The sequence below is a fragment of the Lactuca virosa genome, chromosome 6, assembly GCF_052849685.1.
Source record: "Lactuca virosa cultivar CGN04683 chromosome 6, Lactuca_virosa_CGN04683_v6, whole genome shotgun sequence".
NCBI lineage: Eukaryota > Viridiplantae > Streptophyta > Magnoliopsida > Asterales > Asteraceae > Lactuca > Lactuca virosa.
The window spans coordinates 115,538,526-115,557,025 of record NC_136431.1 but is presented as its reverse complement, the minus strand read 5'-3'; positions in this window follow the sequence as shown (position 1 = coordinate 115,557,025).

Genomic DNA, 18,500 nt, shown 5'->3' with positions numbered 1-18,500 from the left:
TGTAGATGATATGTTCATATTTGGTACTGATCAAAGGCACGTTGACATAACCAAAGAGTTTTTATCATCTCAGTTTTCCATGAAGGATATTGGGGAGGCAGAAGTGATTCTTGGAATATGAATCAAGTGTAAACATCAAGGGATCCCAATTGCACAGTCTCATTACATTGATAAAGTGCTTGAGAAGTTCAATTGTTCTGATTGTTCTCCTATGAGTACACCTTTTGACCCAAGTATGAAACTTATCCCAAACACTAGTGATGCAGTTTCACAACTTGACTATTCAAAGATCATTGGGTTTTTGATGTATATTATGAACAACACAAGGCCTGATATTGCATTTGTTGTAGGAAAGCTATGTAGGTTTACTAGCAATCCTAGTACTCATCACTAGCAAGTAGTAATGAGAGTGCTAAGGTATCTTAAGAAAACCATGGACTTTGGTTTGACTTATGTAGGGTTTCCTTCGGTTATTGAAGAATATTCAGATGCTAGTTGGATCGCTAATGTTGCGAACCACTCTTCTACAAGTGGTTGGTTGTTTTTTCTTGTTGGAGATTCCATTTCACGGGCTTCTAAGAAACAAGCATGCATCACAAATTCAACTATGGAATGTGAATTTGTATCCCCTGCAGATGCTGGAAAAGAAGAAGAATGGTTAAGGGGTTTTATCTATGAAATTCCTTTGTAGCCAAATCCTATATTACCTATTTTTATACACTGTGATAGTGTTGTCACCTTGGCAAAAGAATACAGTCAAGTGTATAATGGAAATTCATGACATTTGGGTGTTAGGCACAACATGGTACGTGAGCTTATAACTCATGGTATCATTTCTATTGAGTTTGTTCGATATCAACAAAACTTAGCTGATCACTTGAAGAAGGGGTTAGCTAGATAATTGGTAAAGAAGTTGGTTATAGGGATGGGTTCAAGGCCCACTTGATATATCTATGGGTGAGATACCCAATTCCATTCTAATACAATGTTAGAAGTTGAATTCAATGTGGAAAGCTTGCTTATGGAGATTGAACTACATTTATATACTACACCCCAAGGTATGTGCTTATAACTCGTAATGTAAAAGTAGGTTGATTAAGTTCTTAATAGTTCATTTGAAAAAGTGCATTTATAGGTGCCTTATATAGAAGGCTACCTATGTGAGTGTGAAGTGATGTCGCTTCAGAAACCTTAGGCTAGGCTTTTATGCACTCATGAATGGATAAGACACACAGATGTAATAGTGTCATGTATGAAACATTAGATATTGTCTTTGACTTATGTGTATAGCATCTTCAGTTAACCAAATGAGTTGATGGGTTCAATCCTTAGGACACCATGATTCTCGAGCATTTGACATGTATATTATACTAATGTGAAAATTCAATCTTCAAGATATTTACATTTATGCCTAAGTTTGATTTTGTGTTTTCTTTTAGTTAATTAAGGATTACACTAAAATACAGGAGGAATGTTGGTGATTTTAGTGTTATCAACATATTTTGGTGTAATTATTATTATTTATGAGATAGGTCGAGCTTTATTAACTAACCGAGCTTGGAGGTGAGGGATTCACACTTGGTGTGGTAAATGTGAACTCAGGAATACGAGGGTCTGGGGGAAAAATGCCTGGGTGCAGGGTTCAAAGAGGATGCAACCCATTAGCGGGGTCTAGGGGCAGCGCCCTTAATGGGGTCCAAGGGGCATAGCCAAAATTCACTTGATGACATCTTGATGATGCAAGCGTTAGTTATGTCTTTTAACTAACCATTTTGGCACAAAATATGGAGGAAACCTTCATAAACACTTTTCCTTCTGGTATAAGAACATTATTCATTTTCCATAAAAAGGGTTGGAACTTTTATACACGAAAATCGTATATTGATTGATTCTTTCTCTATAGAAAAATAAAAACAGCAAGATATATTATGTGTTTCTGATTTAGAAGTGGCATGACTTCTAAATTGAAATTCTTTGGATTATCCCAAATTCGATTTCGTGATACCCTAAGATATAGGGTCGAAATCACAGATTTTGGAAAGTGATTGGAATCACAATTCATGAAATATCCTTGTATATTGATATTCTTAAGACCCCAAATTCTAACATTTTGTAGTGTAATCTTCCTAGACTGTTAAAATTAAAATGAATTTAGAATTACTCGATGGAGTCTAAATAAAAGTTATAGTACTCGGAAATACCTACGTGTGGATATAAAGAACATAAAAAACGGAGCTTGTATGAGAGAGATACAAATTTTAGAAGACTGAAATTCGTACCTACCACCTGCGACGTCAACCCACTGGACTCGTGCCACATGTCAGCATTTCAGAGGAGATCATGCCCCCAACCCAGAGCGTGACACACCTTGTCTTGGTCGCATAGCGTGCCTCCAATGAAAGCAGTCTATTAATAGAAGCTAATGCTTCTCATTCTCCTCACACTTTCTATCCCATTTCCCTTTGAAAATTTCTACCTCTTTAGTATGAATTCCTCTACTATTTAGGAGTCTTTAATGGAGCTTTGCGGCATCATAGATCCCGGCAATTAGAAGCTTTCAGGTCGGAATTCTTCTTGAAAACTTTCTGGACTTTTTCCTTAAAACTCTGTAAGTTAAGCTGCACTTATATTACTTTAACTGTAACTTATATTTATAGTCCTAGTCGTTATTATGAACTTTAAAATAAGATTTATCAGTGATTCCAATCATAATATTGATTAATCTACTTAAAAGGGGAAATATTTAGGCTAGATGTAGTGAGGTATTTAAAGTGAATTTTCCAAACAATATATGTTATATATACCAAATAGATCCTACCTAGGATGTGATCTTAACTGGTTTTTCCTTATCAGCTAGATCTTGACGTATTCATTGGGGTTATTAAGGAATCTAAACTATCGCTATTATAGTTGCAAAATAATGAAACAAAGATTAAGACTTATTAATATTCATATCAAGGTCTTTCAAAAGGAAATACCAAGGTGTTAGGCGAAGCGCTGCCCTAACCACAAGTCATCCACTTCTAACAAGTGAGTGCATAGTTACATTCATCTTACACATAGATACAAATTATTTAGATGATTAAATGTTATATGTGGTTTGTAACACTCATATTTATCATGACAAATTTAAACTTTTAAAAAAACATTTCAAATCTATTAACCATTACAAAACTTGTTTTCAAAATGTATCATATCAGAGTATCCCAGAAACAAAGTCATAAAAAGTGAGGAGCTGTACGATCACGCCTTTGCCTTGCCACGATCCCCTGATGTACCTGAAACAATAAACTAAAACTATAAGCCCGAAAGCTTAAGTGAGTTCCCTCAAAATACCCATACCCACAACAATACACATATAATCATAAACAACATACTATGGGTCCAGTCAACCATCGGGTTGGAATACCCCAGGCCCTCAACCATCCGATTGGGATGTCAACATACTATGGGTCCAATCATCCTTGGGATGGAACACCCCAGGCCCACAACCAACAGGTTGGAATGCCCACATACTATGAGTCCAATCATCCTCGGGATGGAATACTCACGGCCCACAACCAACAGGTTGGAATGCCTAGGTTTATTGGCTTTCGCACAAAGCAGATAAGCCTCAACCGCCAAACAAACATGTGCACATATAACAGATAATCACATAGCAGTCTATAGACAACAACTGATCTAACGGATCATACCACATAGCACATAATACCATCCTATCTACCAGGATACCGATCTAACATATAATACCACATACCACATAATACTATCCTACCTACTAGGATACCGATCTAACAGATCATAATAGCATAACATACCCATATAACAATCCAAAGGGTCGGCCTTGGTGCCTTAGACCTTGAGTATAGTGAGGATAACTCACCTCGCAATGCCAATCCGAACTGAAGAATCGAACTCCCGAATCGATGCCTTACCAAAATCTCGAACTATCCAAACAATAAATACCAAGTCATTACACAACATAAAAATCTTGACTAAGGGTCCACATAATCCATCATGTCCATTCTCTTTATTGGGCCAAGGCCCAATGCCAATCCATAACCTTGAAAGCCCTTAAGCAAAACCCATTATTGGCCCAACTTACCAAATTGGGCCCAACTCCCTCATTGGGCCTCACTCCAAGATCCATTATCAAAACTGTTGGATTAGTGTCTAAGCCCATAACTATTTTGGTATGTACTTGACCCGATTGCGAGCATGGTCCTTTTGGGTTGCCTTCACCAAAGCAACTTGATAGGATGATTTATGGAGAAAGAGATTAATTATGATTTATTAATATATTATATGAATAATATATTAAGAGAGAAATCATATTATTTAATTAATAATAGTCAAGAATTAATCAGAATTAATTTTGTGGCTAAAAGACACTAATTAAATAAAGGGGACTAGAACTGTCAATTGTGTGATAGTTGGATATTGGGCTAATGGACTCCATAGAGGATGGAGTGGACGAATTCAATGGGGAAACCCATTAGAAATCGTCCAAGGCCTCTAAAGTGGGAGTCCATGGGCTGCTTAGGGCCTAAGCAGTCAAATTAGGGTTTCCTTGTTCAAAACCCTAATAGCCACACATATTTAAGGACCCCTAGGGCACCAAAAACGTGGCCAACTGATTCCTTGGGGTTTCTAGATGTTTTTGGTTTTCTCTCTCTCCTCCTTCTTCATCCTTATTGCTTATGGTGTTTGTGACTCCATTAGAGGTGTGACATTTGTGACACTAAGCTTTCTAAAGCCAATTACAAGAAGGAATTGAGATTGTTATTGCTACATAACAATCAAGGTAATATCTAAACCCTAATTCATATGTTATTTGATTATCACATGCTAGATCTAGGGTTTATGGCTTTGGATGATTATTGCATGTTCATTAGACAAACTAGATCCAAAGCTTTAGGGTTTGCATGTACACCATAGGAATGTTGTAGTGCTCATAACCCATCAGTGGTATCAGAGACTAGGGCTGTTTGTTGATGAATTGATGCATATTTGCTCGTTTATTGCTTGAAAAATCGTTTTTTTTTTGGGTTCTGACTGGAAGACTCGACGAGTAGGTCCTACTCGACGAGTTCCATTGTGGACTCGACGAGTCCAGGGCTCTGGTGCCGGGATTTTCGAATTTTTTGCCAGATTTTGTTGAGGATAATTGCCACAACTCGTTTTTCTTGCCAAAATCCGAATTTTTAAGTTTGGAACGATTATCCTCATCAAAATTGATGGATTTGGTTAAATATGGATAATATAGGATTATTATTAGTCAAAAATTTGACCTAGTAAGCTTGAAAAGTTTCAATTTACACCCCTTAGGTTTTATAGTTTAAATTTGAACCTTAAAAGTGTTAGTTTTGAAATTTAAATAGTTAAACCCTAACATTGGAATTTAAATTTTTGATTAAAAGTTTAATGTGGAAATATTTAAATTCTAAACCCTAATGTTTTTAAATGTTTCAAATACTTGCCCTCAAGTTTTGGAATTAAAATTTTTTTGATTAAAAGTTTAATTTTTGAAATTTTAAATTCTAAAACCCTAGTTTTGGAAAAGGTTCAATTTATAACCTTATGGTTTTATTAATTTAATTAAAAGTATAATCAAAAGTATAATTAAAAGAGAGTTAATAAATTCATAATGAAATGGTTTATGTTTAATTAAATTAAAAGGTGTAATTTATTAAATTAACCCACATAGTATTTTAAAAGTGTAAAATACACCCTATACTATATATAACATTAAAAGTCTAACATTATATATGTATAACTTAAATTGCTAGTCTTACCGTTAGTAGGCCTCATTCACGAAGCCGATCTATAAGGGGGGGTATAAGGTTATGGCCTATAAAATAGCCGTTTAATGGGTGTCCACTCTCACCCACCGCTTCCTTGATTGGTGGAGGGTCGTTAGCCGAACGGGTAGGATAGGGCAAACCCTCTCCTCATTAAAAGTATAATGAAAGTTAAAGTAACTAAATGTTTACTAAATTCCCAAATCTTAGTTACTTTAGGAAAAAGTGAAACCGATGCAATTCCATGGAATTACACTTTGTACCCTTTTCGAGACAATTAGTGGAGTGTGTGTGGTTAACCGGCACACTAAGTTGGGTTTGGCATTGGTAGCGAAGGGTGACTCGATGTTTGTCATAGATCGATGGAGCGTGTGTGGTTAACCGGCACGTCGATTAGGTGACTGTAACATTGAGGGCACCGTGTACATTCGCATGGTTATTCACACCTTATTTGTGATCCTCGGCATCCCAGTCACAAATGAAGGGCATAATCGAGATTAAACATGACATTGAAAAGTTCAATGAATCTCAAAAGATCTAGGAGTTTCAATTCATTTAAAGCTTAACCTTCTTTTCGTTTTTCATGGTGGAAATTGGTAAATCGTCATTTACCTACCTTCAAATGTTCTGCGAGTTGGATTACGGCATCCCTCTTCCAATTTGTAGGATATTGTGTTGGGTCCTAGCCTTAATATCTCATTTGGGTGTTTTATTAAGGATTCAATCAACTAAACTTGAATTTTCTCCCGTTTCATAGATATCAAAGTCTGACAACTATGGTCTTCCTAAATCCTTTGGAAAAGGTTTCCCACGTGAAGATGATGTTCCACGATTGTATTGTGAAAATGGAAATCATGCTTCATTTCCTCCACCTCCTCCAATAATTCTCCCTGACCCACATGTTCGAAGACTTGAAAAAGTTCAAGGTCACTCAAGCTCTATTGGCAAAAGACATGAAAATGGAAAGTCTATATGTGCTCATGTCTTGGATAAAAGGCTACATATTGATAGATTGGGATAGTTAGGTGTCGATGTTTAAAGGAAGTTGGCTGTTGACTTGGTTCTTCAGTCACTTCCCGAATCATATGGTAAGTTCGTTAGAGAGTACTATATGATGGACCACGACATGACCTTTAATGATTTGACTTATTTGCTTATTGCTGCTGAATCAGAAATGATTTGGCGCACTGGTCAGCAAATTTGTCTGGTAAATCAGTATCCCAACCCTATATGGGCAATGGTAACGTTGGAAGTCCAGAAACGTTTTCTCTATGCAAGAGAAAGGCTGAGTCTGAGATAGTCCCGTGTGCCATTCCAGAGAGTCCATATGTTTCTACTGCCAAAAGAAGGGGCATTGGTTACGAAGCTGCCCTGACTACCTAAGAGATCTAAGAGATGGGAGAGTCAAGATGTATGACTCTGCTTTAGGTAATATTCACTATCTAACTCTATTAAGTTCCTATTTGGAGATTCTTAATACATGATGTGATAAGATTACATTTCGATGTTTTGAAGGATCAAAGAAAGGAAGGGAAGCTTAAAGGAAGGAGCAAGCTGAGTTTGATCACGAAGAAATGGATTTTGATCGCATGATTCAAGGATCAGATATTTAAGCTACTACTTTAGAGTTAGGATAAATTGCTAAGTAATATTTACATAGTTTTCATTTGTAATCGCATTGTAAGGACAATATTTTTCCGCAATAAAATAAATTTTGATTTATCTTATTTATGTTTCCTTGCGAGGGATTTTATGAAAATTGGTGTTTGAATGTTTCTATTATAAGCAATATTAAGTGGATGTGATTCTCAGTTATGTTATTTATGTTAGCGTCGCAATTTTATAAGTAAGGAAAGATTCCCATCGCCCAAGTTTCAATTAGACAAAAGCTTGGAATCATATGATTTGAATCATGTGATGTATGGAAATCTTGGTACTTAGAAATTTTAAGGCCAATTCTTTGACAAAGAGTCAAGTGAAGGACTAGGAGATCGAATTCACAATGTTGTGCACTGGTCAAGTCCGCCATAAATAACAATAATATTATTCGTCATAATTACTAAAAGTCTAGTAAATGTGGTTATACTTACAAGATTAAGTGTAATTCTGAATCATTGAAAAGTTTCAATGAATGGCAGAACGAATAAGAAGAATCAATTAGGCAGAAAGATAAAAGTTTCTCCAATCTAAGAAGAAGGGAGAGTACTTTTGTATCGTGTTTTATGATCGTCTTAAGAACCATATTACAATTCATCCTCTAAGGACACCTTAGTACACTAGTTTGGCTAAGAAGAGGAATCATGAATTGTTGTAATGGTTAAGTCAATAAGATTAATCGTACTTCGTTCCAAAATCAAGTTTTAAAGTCGTACTCCAAAATTGTGATTTGAGTGACATCACCTTAAGAAATTTAACACACTCATCAAATGTGAAGTAGGAAAATGTTTTCTTGCTCTTGCACGTTTGAAATTGGTAAGTTGTGATGTCTTGGATAAGATAAAGACCAACTAATACCAAATTGTGTGTAGGTTTGTCTTGATAAAGATACACACTGACTCTTGAATATTTGTTTTGTCAAGAAATGTTTCTTGATAAGAGAATCTTATATGTCAAGAGGTCAGTGGGAGTCTAAAGATATTGAAAAGTTTCAAGAACAAATCAAGAAGTAAACCTATTAAACACTAGCACACGACTTGAGGATTGTAACCTATCGTGCTGACAAAATTTTATTTCTGTGTCAATCCAGTTGAGTGATTATGCATATGAGTTCTACGAGTTCTCATATGAATGCATAAGGGCAAATACCTTGATCAATGAAAGTACATTGACTGGCATAGGTGAGCTGCTAAATAACTTGGAAGCAATGGTGGGACCCTTGATGGCAAGAAATTAAGAATGAACAAGTTCTGTCCATAAGAGTTTGAATTTGTCACAAACGTTGTCTTACGATTATGCTTATGACAAATTTGCATGGATAGGAACACATGCACCATAAAATCTAAGTGTCATAAGGTTTCTCTCCTTCATGAAAATGAGTGTGAGGAAACGCTTTCACTAAGAGAGATTTTAAGGAGATAGCGATTATGTAAATTGCATTCTCAAATTCGATTATGATTACGACATCCCTCTTCATAGTTCGAATTGTGAGATTTGGCAGTTAGTCTGAACATTTAGGACTTAGTAATATAAGTTCTGAATTTGAGAAGCTTAGATAAAGGCCTATCGAAGCACATCGTATTGGAAATATGAACTTTGGAAAGTCAATAACTATTGTCTTTTAGAAGTCCAACTGTTTTTCTGAATACGTGTCAAAGCTAGTGGGAGCATAAATGTTATGCTGGTATGGATATAATCAGCATGTTAGTGGGAGCATGATTATTATTGCAAGTTAGCAATATTAATTATAGAAAACAAAAGTTTCACTTTGCAAAGTTGCATAGGTTGAAAAGTTGTTTTGCTATAATTAAGGGAGAGAATATTATACTTCATTTCAAATCTAAAGGTTTAGATTGATAAATTTTGATCAAATTTAGTCAAAAAGATATATGAATGTTATGTTGAAAGGATTCAACGTAAGAGAATTCTATATATGGAAATAATTGTTGCGTTCTCACACTCAATTATGATTACGACATCCCTCTTCATAGTTCGAATCGTGAGAACATGGCAAATAGAAATAGAAATATTATAGCAAAAGACTGGTAAAGTATCATGTCGTTGTAATATTTGACCGTTCTAAAATTTTCCAAATGCCTAGGGCATTAAGAGGGAAATAGGACTAGAATCGGATTTGACTGAATTAGTTAAACAACTGTCAAGGATAATCTAAGGTTCGCCAAGGATTAGTCACTTGTGGACAGTTAGAAGTATAGTCATGGATGGACCATATTGACATTATTATGAATAGATAAGATTCTATTTAAAATGAGTTGTCATATAGAAAATATGGAAATGTTTCCATATTAGGAGTTGGACGTTAAGAATTTATGTCTAGATTAGAAACTTTTATGCAAGAAGGATGTTCAACGGAATGTACTTTGAATGTGAGACTTCACATCTATGGAATTGTCTTGTAACAAGCTCCAATAGAGCATTTTGTAATTTCATTGGCCGAGTCTTGGTGACTTTTGTGCCGTGATATTACGAAAGAACCATTGCATAAAATGTTAGAATCTAACATATTCTCTAAGTGGCAAGAATTTGGTATTCTCACACTTGTGGTAGGGATTGGGAATTATGAAACGAGTGTGATTGAAAATGTTATTCAATTATACTATTTCACAAAGTAAGGACCATAAGTAAACATAATGTGCATGCTAAGAGCATGGGACAATTGTCGTTATAATTCAAGTAAGAAGTTGATTACCCGAAACAACAAATAATGAGTAATCAATATGGTGATTAAATAAAAGTGTTTTATTTATACTCAAAAGTTTGGGGCCATATAAGATTAGTATTATTCTTGTGTTTCAATTTGCATGTTTTGACTTGAATAATAAGATTATTCGAACGTTCCACAGTCGCTTATACTTTGGAAGTAGGTATGAAAGAAGATTGTCATGAATTGGTTGTAGATTGTCTGAAGTGTATTAGACATAGCAAAGGTTTGCTGCAATGTTCATGAGTGCTTATGAATATGATTAGAGCATTGGATTAAACCCACGCTCACTTGGATCGCTTCATGGATTTTATCACGAGTGATTGGTGAGACGATAATATCTTATATTCTTGAAACCGAGATGTGTGAGTTGTATCTTGCAAATCGGTTACACATTGATAATATGTAAACACACCAGTAACTTGGTGTTATAAAACATATTGTTGTGTGTAATTCGGTGAGTAAGTACAAGCGAGCATTGAGTCGAAGTTTATCCGTTCCTTTTACCCAAAGTGGGATAAAAGCGATATCTGTGGGCCCCTCGATGATTTAGTGATGACAAAGGAAAGTGCTCGGCCGAGCCAGGACTGATTTGATTTGTTCAATTAGTCAGTCGTCATAAATCGGAAATCGGGAAACAACACATAGACTGAGAGAATGATTTCAATCCATGTCTCATGTCTATACGATATCTAGAATGGAGGAATATATGATCCCTTATCTAAAGGACGCGTATCTGATAAGATCAGAGTTGACAGCGGCTTTTGAAAGCTACGATTGCTGATCAGGATCTGAAGTCATACGCAAAATAGTTATTAAACTTATCCAAGTGGGAGACTGTTGGATTAGTGTCTAAGCCCATAACTATTTTGGTATGTACTTGACCCGATTGCGAGCATGGTCCTTTTGGGTTGCCTTCACCAAAGCAACTTGATAGGATGATTTATGGAGAAATAGATTAATATGATTTATTAATATATTATATGAATAATATATTAAGAGAGAAATCATATTATTTAATTAATAATAGTCAAGAATTAATTTTGTGGCTAAAAGACATTAATTAAATAAAGGGGACTAGAACTGTCAATTGTGTGATAGTTGGATATTTGGATAATGGACTCCATAGAGGATGGAGTGGACGAATTCTATGGGAAAACCCATTAGAAATCGTCCAAGGCCTCTAAAGAGGGAGTCCATGGGCTGCTTAGGGCCTAAGCAGTCAAATTAGGGTTTCCTTGTTCAAAACCCTAATAGCCACACATATTTAAGGACCCCTAGGGCACCAAAAACATGGCCAACTGATTCCTTGGGGTTTCTAGACGTTTTTGGTGTTCTCTCTCTCTCTCTCTCTCTCTCTCCTCCTTCTTCATCCTTATTGCTTATGGTGTTTGTGACTCTATTAGAGGTGTGACATTTGTGACACTAAGCTTTCTAAAGCCAATTACAAGAAGGATTTGAGATTGTTATTGCTACATAACAATCAAGGTAAGATCTAAACCTTAATTCATATGTTATTTGATTATCACATGCTAGATCTAGGGTTTATGGCTTTGGATGATTATTGCATGTTCATTAGACAAACTAGATCCAAAGCTTTAGGGTTTGCATGTACACCATAAGAATGTTGTAGTGCTCATAACCCATCAAAAACTTGGCCCCAAAACATTATATTCATAAAGTCCAGCAAGGCCCAAATCCAACTAGTCCATAAATAGCCCAAAACCAGAAGCCCAATTATCAAAGGCCCAACAGAGGACGTACGCGGGGCGTACTCCTCTGGTACGCGGGGCTTACTCGTCCAAATGTTGACCTCCATCAGGGTGGTTGACCCAGTACGCTGGGCATACTGGATTTATGCTGGGCGTACTCGGGGTTTCACCAAAACCCTATTAAGTGCTTAATGGCTTAAGCACTTAAGCCCAAATTCCAGATCCATCGACCAAATGTGCCATAGGACTATAAAGTCTCGAACTTTATCACTTTGGACGTCCAGAAAGTTCTTAACACATGGTCTTAATCCACTTAGACTATCCTACTTCATGCATGAGACAAATCTAGCTATTGGGACACCATTTTTATCACTTAGGACATCCTCTAAGGTCTGAAAGGACATCTCATTTTGTCCATATCATAACATGCACCATTTTGGGACTTTTGGGACAAGAATGCTTCTATATAGCTAAAATGACTAGATCTATCTCATACAAGTATAAAGTTCCAAGCTTTTTACCTTCTGGAGCTTCTAGGGCACAAACCGACTTCAGATCTACAAGCTTGATCTTCTTCTCCAACTCCTTGATGCAACACCTTCTTCTTAAAATGCTCAAGAAACACTCAAAAAGCTCAAACACTCAAGGAAATGTCTAGTGTTTGGGGAAAACGACTCAAAGCAGTGGGGGCTGGGATAAGGGAGGGTCTTGTGCTCATAATGTTGCTTATATAGTACCCAAACCCTAAATATTAGGGTTTCCTTCTGCCATGAGTACGCCTAGTGTACACAAGTGTACGCCCAGCGTACTAGGGCGCGCCTAGTACGCTCATCATACCCTTATGTACGCGCATCGTACTCCTCCTGACCCCAATATTTGCAATTTAGCCCTTAGACTTTCATGGCTTCACCCTTCTATCCCCAGGGACTATAAATGACAATTCTTGGGATGTTACATGCTTATTATCTGTGGTCAAGATATTTGTGTTATATGAAATAATATGACATGATTTTATTTGATCGTATATGTATTTTTCGTACATATAATATATTGGGTAGTGCAGGGTTACGAAAGAGGAAAATGATAATAAGAGGCCATGACCATTATAGTACTATTCTATTGATGAGTTAGTCATCTAGCAGAATATAGATGACGACCACAAACTATTCTAGACAATCTAGTGGAACATTGGCAGACTCACAACTTATAGGTGTTAATGAATTATGTTTCCATTCGATGTACTTTATCCACCATGGTTGCTTTATTGACATATATTTCTAAGGAATCCCGAACCGGTATTGTCTAATTGTAGCTTATGATGATCCTTAGGACAAGTCCCTTGAGATTAGTATTTTAGGATTAGGGAGTGAGAATAAGGGGAATGGGTAATTGGGTTAAATTGTTTGATGTGAAATATATAATTAAAGGATTTAATTATTGTGGTTTGAAAAACCTATGTACTCACCAGGTTTCCTAACCCGACCCACTAAGTTGTTTGTATCATAGGTAGCAGTACGAAATCACAAGGATGATGAGTTTAAATTTGCTGAGAGATTTAAGGAATTTGCTGAAAAACCTATAATGACTAGTTTATGCCTATGTTTCTGTATCGACGATGACATTCCAAGTTTTTTTAAAATCTAATGAAAAACATTTCTTCGGAAACACTTTGATATTGATATTATATTATATCACAAATATTTTCAAGACAGATTCCACATTAATATTCTTTTAAAGAATATTGTGAATTAAATAAGCATAAAGAAAAAGTTCTTTTTTTCGGGCCGTGAGATTAGGGATGTCACAGTTGGTATCAAAGCATTATTTTAAGCGAAAAAAGAATTTGGAAAATTCTAGATTTAAACTTAAGTGATGATTGTGAGGTGTGTGTCTAAAATATTTTAGGTTGTATACCTGAATTGACACAAACACTAGCTTACTTTAGGAGAAATGTCTAATTTGTTGTTATGTGTTAAATGATTTGTGTTATAGCATGCTTTAACTTGCCTGCCTAGAATGTTATTCCTTGAATAGAAAGATGTCATGGGAGAACTTCTTTGAGCATTTGAAAATAGACTACTACTCTGAGAGAGACCTTCTATAGATCAACAATGAGTTCCAGAATCTGAAGAAGGGCAAGATGACTGTCAGCAAGTATGCTACAGCTTTTACTAAGAATATGAAATTAGTACCTTATTTGGTTCCTACTGAAATTTATAGGATAAATAAGTTAGCTAATGGACTACCAGTAGATTTTGGTCCAACGGTGAAGCTAGCAAGTACTTTAAAAGCATCCATTTAGGCATCTAGGAACATAGAAACCCAAATAAGAGATAAGGGTCTAGAGAGAGTTGAGACCTAGAGAAAAGGAAGTTTGAAGGATCTTCGAGACCTGATAAGAAGAGTAGGTTTTCAAATTCTAGCCCCAAAAGAAAAGAAGCCTAGGGGAAACAAGGTGAAGTGGTGTGACAAGTGCAAAAAGAAACACTTTGAAAGAGGCATTTAGGAATGGCATGCTTTAAATGTTGAAAGACTGGTCACTATGCTAATGAATGCATGACCAAGCACGAAGCCTACTTTGGGTGTGTGAAGAAGGAAATTTCAAGCATAACTGCCCAAATAAGAGAGGAGATGCAAAGCCAAACATACATCTAAAGCCAAAAGCAAGAGCATTTCAAATTACTTTCGAGGCAGCGAAGGAGGAAGCATATGTTGCTTAAGGTATATTTATAGTAAATTATTTGCCTGCCAATATTTTGTTTGATTTTGGAGTGAGTTACTCCTTTATTTCTCATAAATTTGGTAAATAACTTGCATTGCCTATATTCAAACTAGAAAATGCCTTACTAGCAGAAGTTGCTAGTGGTATGATTGTACCTATTAGTGATTGTATGAGAATCATAGTTATTGACTTGAATGGGAATAAGTTCCATGAGGAATTTTCGCCCATTGAGTTATATAGTTTCTACATTAAAGAATGAATAGATTGGCTAAGTGCAAACGATGCAGATATAAAGTGTAGAAATAAGATAGTAAAGATAGACCCTCCTAGAAGAGAACCATTTACGGTGTATGGGGACAAACACCAAGTGAATTATGGAATCATTTATATGATGAAAGCCAAGAAGTGTTTGACCAAGATATGTACATCATATCTGGCATTTGTGATTGTTGCAAAGAAGGAGAAAAAGGAAGTGTAGAGAATACTAGTGGTGTGTGACTTTCTAGAAGTATTTCCCGAAGATCTTCCTGGATTGCCCTATGATAGACAAGTAGTGTTCCGAATAGACTTGTTGGCAGGAACAACACAAATAGAAAAAGCACCATACCGATTAGCAACGACGGAGATGAAGGAACTTATGATGCAACTTTAGGAATTGTTGGACAAAGGTTTCATTAGACCTAGTTCTTCACCCTGGGGAGCTCCGGTGCTATTTATGAAAAAAAGATGGAAGCATGAGGATGTACATCGAATACAAAGAGCTGAACAAAACAACGTGGGAGAATAAATACCTATTTCCTAGGATTGATGACATGTTTGATCAACTGCAAGGTGCAAGCTATTTTTCGAAGATTGATCTCAAGTCATGGTATTATCAACTGAAGGTGAGAGAACAAGACATTGAGAAGACAACTTTGATAATTAGATATGGAGACTATGAATTTTTGGTTATGTTGTTTGGACTGACCAATGCTCCAACAACATTTATGGATCTAATGAATCGAGTTTATAAACCTTTCCTTGATAGATTATATAATTGTGTTCATCGACGATATTCTACTTTACTCAAGGGAAAATGACTTAAAATGGCAACTAATAACATAAAACTTGTTCTTTTGGCCACTAAACATTAAATTTTATGCAATAACGAAACTAACATTTTATTTTGGTTTTAAAATACCAACGATTATGATTTTTATCGATTAAAAAGACAATAATCACCTTCATTTCCCTTGCCACGTATAACTAATAATCTATTATAATCATTTCCTCAAACCATTACTTCAACTACATAGATTTTTAAAGGTCACAAAAAAATATGGTGTTGCTAATGGTTTTCAGTTGTGGTTTGAGAAAAATGATTACAAGAGGCTTTTAGTTAGATGTGGCAAGGAAAATGGCAGTTTCCTTGTCCTTTTAATCGATAAACATCATAATCATTGGTATTTTAAAACCAAAATAAAAATTTGGTTTCTATTGGATACAATTAAAATTTTAGTGACCTAAATTGGTTGCCAATTTAAGTCATTTTCACTTTACTCAAAGAGCCAACATGAACATGACAAGCATTTACATGATGTATTAGAAGTCCTAAAGAAGATAATGTTGTATGAAAAGTTCAGGTGAGTCTTATAACTATATTTTGTAGGATTCTAGGTGTCTTTTCTTGCATGGAAGACCAGGGTTTGGCTCCTATGATTTTCATGGAAGATAGTGTTTGGCCCCTAGCATTTTGTATAGAAGACCAAGGTTTGGCCACTGGAAATTGTATGGAAAACCAGGATCTGGCCCCGGGCACTTGTACAAATAAAGACCACGATTTGATGTAACACTCATTTACCAAATTGGATCAGTGGATGGTATAAAGGAGTCAAAGGCATTCCTTTTAAGGAAAAACCATATTTCACGATGTGACATGAAGGGTGTCACGACGTGGCATGAGAATTAAAAATTGTGTGTCCAGGATGTTCGTCACTGCGTGACAAATGGAGTGTCACAACGTGACATTAGCTAAAGCCTAAGTCCATGATTTTTAGGGTTTCCTCCATATTTAAAGTCATTAACTCATGATCTAGGGAACCCATTTCAGCCTCCTACCTCCCTCAACGAAAACCTAGTCCCATTTCATGTTTGTAAGCTTTTTTGATATATCTGTTTCCTTGTTCTTAGCTTATGATGACACTTAAAGAAGAAGGAAGTGAACTGTGGTGAAAGGAAGTAAGAAGCTAGCTTGGATCCCTCATTTCCTTCATATTTTGGAGTTGTTGGAGGTATAAAGTTCACATCTTGATCCTTTTTTTTCTTGTTTCAAGTTTGGACTTATTTAAATGTTTTTCGTCCCTTCCATGAATGCTCTTGGAGTTTGAGGAACTCCAGAGCTTGTCATGACTCTCAAATAGTCCTTAGGTTTCTTAGAATGATAAAAGAGTCATGTTTGGAGCTATTTTGGTTCCATGAGGAAGTTAGAGTCATATTAAGGACTTAATAGACTTAGGGTTGTAGATCTAGCTTTAGGATGGAGTCCTAATGGATAAAGTTAGAAATTATTGCTACGTGAAATCTTGGATGCGTTGCTGGCTATCCTAAGGTAGGCTTCTTCCAACGAGCATTCCCGATAACATGCTACACAAGTTGACAAGACTAGGTTAGAAAGCTATTCCGGGAGCAGGACCCTGGTATTTCTCTCTGATGCCTAAGTAAGATGTCATATTTGGGGCTTAACTTCGAGTGGAGTAGAATCTATAAGGATTGCCTACCTTTTCTAGATAGATGGAGCTTTGTTTTATGTTTGAGGTTTTAACTTGTCTATGTTCTTTTCTTTCGGGCCTTGCTTCGGTCCTTAGGTTGTAAGGGTAAGAACCTATTTAAAATAAACTAAGCATGCTTTTTTCCATGTTTCCTAGGTTATTGCTTTATAGGTAACGTACAGAAGGTACGGTGATTCTTGATGTAGGTGGTCGGGATTCCTGGATAGGTTGAATATTGTCTTGCATTTATTTGTTTTGTGGTTTTTCATCAGGTCGGGTTTGTTGGACGGACTGATTTTACGTGGGCTAGCGCCTATACCCCGTTAAGCCCCCAGCCTAATTGTTATAAATTGTTGCCTTTTGGTTTATAATAATCGGGCTTAAAAAGCTGTTACCCAAATTTTCATTTAGTCGAGTACTGGGTAGGGTAGTGTACGTGCCTAAATATCTGTGTTTTTTAGGAAATCGATCATTTCTTGTGGCGATTGGCTTTCCCACCCCTTTTTTCCATAAATGCTTATCACATCTGATTGTCATTTTTCTTTTTGATTCTTTCTCCCTTTGTTCTGTTTGTTCTTCCTTACTTCGATTCTCTCTCTCTCTCTCTCTCTCTCTCTCTCTCTCTCTCTCTCTTCATACCAAGAAAATGTCTCGTACTATAATGCTTGTAGTTTATTCTTCTGTTACTCATGATCGCCTTGATCATATTTCCATGAAATATCATCTCGTTGAGGAAGACAAAGCCGTTCTTCCTGGTTCTTCAACGGTTATTGACCACCCTCTATAAGGTAAAGTTGGTTTTTACCTTTATTATTTTGAAGTTTGCCTTCGTGTTCCACCTTCTTCCTTTTTTGGTTTCATCATTGAGGCTTATAAGATTAAAACTTGTCATTTGAAACCTAATTCTATTTTGAATGTTGTTTTCTTGGAGTTACTTTGCCATGCCTCTCTCGTTGTTCCTACCGTCGACTTGTTCTAGTATTTCTTTTTCATCTGTAACAATGGTGCTTGGTATTACTTTCGTTCTAGGGGTCGGAGTTTCATTGAGGGTCTTTCTGAATCTATCAAGAATTCGAAGAATAATTTAATTGGTTAAATGCCTCTCTCTTTCCTTATTGTAATGAATTTCATGCTCCTGGT